This window comes from Electrophorus electricus, chromosome 9 (genome assembly GCF_013358815.1).
Source record: "Electrophorus electricus isolate fEleEle1 chromosome 9, fEleEle1.pri, whole genome shotgun sequence".
Classification (NCBI taxonomy): Eukaryota; Metazoa; Chordata; class Actinopteri; order Gymnotiformes; family Gymnotidae; genus Electrophorus; species Electrophorus electricus.
The window spans coordinates 17,967,909-17,969,493 of record NC_049543.1 but is presented as its reverse complement, the minus strand read 5'-3'; positions in this window follow the sequence as shown (position 1 = coordinate 17,969,493).

The following is a 1,585-nucleotide window of genomic DNA, read 5'->3' as shown; positions in this document are numbered from 1 at the left end:
CCCCCCCCCCCCCCCCCCCCCCCCTCCACCGAAATAACCCAAATAACCCAAATAACTGCATTTTTGCTTTGCCATTTTTAATCAAAGCATTATAGAAATTATGATACCTATTGTTATCTACTTGTCCTCTGGTTATTTTGCTGTTATCTGTTTTCAGTCTATTTTCAGACCAGCTGTTGAGTCTGTTCTTTGAATATTTTTTTCACACACAATGAGCCAACTCAAAAATGATGGCAATCCCAGATCAAAGTCTCCTGTTATGAAAAGAAAACATAAAGCTCTTAATGCTGATGCATTGCAACTTACCATTCTAATGTAATGTTCTGCACAAAACTGGTAGCTATTCACCATCACATCAAAAATCATCTTTAAGAAAGACATTTTTAACCTGCAGTTAAGCTATTTGAGTTATGACCTTTTTCAGTTACAGATATCCACTTCTTCATAAAAGAAAAGAAATGGTGCTTTTGAGTAATGTAATGCAGTGATATTTCAGGGAAATAATGACCAAGCTGTGGCTGTGTAAACATATCAGGAGATACGTGATGAAGGCTTGTGGTGCTAGCTTCCTAGGAAGGAATTCCTGAATTCCTATGGCTTAAGCTTATGACATTTTTTCCATTACCTAAAATAGCCCATGTTAAACACAAATAAAGAGTGTTTCGTCTGAGTTTGAGATGGGCTACCTAAAGATACAAGCAGCATAATTAGCATGTGTGGACAGGACTAATTGGTAAGTGAGTAAACTATATAAAACAAATGAGTGCAAAAAAACAGTAAATGCTTCTTAGGCATAAGAATGTTTTGGAAATGTGTATGTGTGATATGTGTGGGGGGTTTTTTTGTTTGTTTTTGTGTGTGTGTGTGTGTGTGTGTGTGTTTACGTTGTTTATGTGTGTGTGTGTGTGTGAGTTAAATTTACAACTCTGCTGACTTTGACCTTAGCCTATATTATTCTCATCAAGCAAAATATATGAAAGCCAATTTCATATGAATATTTTTATTAAATATTTTCATCTTTCATAATCTATTACTGGTATTTAAGTAGAAGCAGTAATAATATTTATATGGCTATGTCCAAAGGCTTTTGTCAAATGAAGAAATTTGCCTACATTAACCTAAATAAATTCATAAAGTTTCAAAGTTGTGCAGTTGAGGATTTGTCCAGTAGGTAAAAAGTCTCCCTTTTTCCAAAAAAGCCATTAAGGCTAAGAAATTATTACTTACTAATAGTGAAGCTGTATATATTTTCAGGGACACATTTTGGCTTAACATAAATTTTCTTTTCAAAAGACAAAAAAATGTTGGACAACATTTATATGTTGCACTAAACATGAGCTGTTTGAATGCTGACACTTAAAACTGTCATGTTAGACTTTTCATCCAACATTTTGCCTGGAGTTTCTTGGAGTTGAAACTGAGTAAACTCAAGAGTTGAGCAAATTTCTCCTCATGGCTCTGATAGTGTCAACATGTGTCTCTCTATCTGCCTTTTTCTCACTGTATGAAAAGAAGATTTTGCCTTCTCTCTGTCTGTGAGTTGCATTAGAATCCAGCTGGCTTTGATCGCTATGGTAGCTCCACC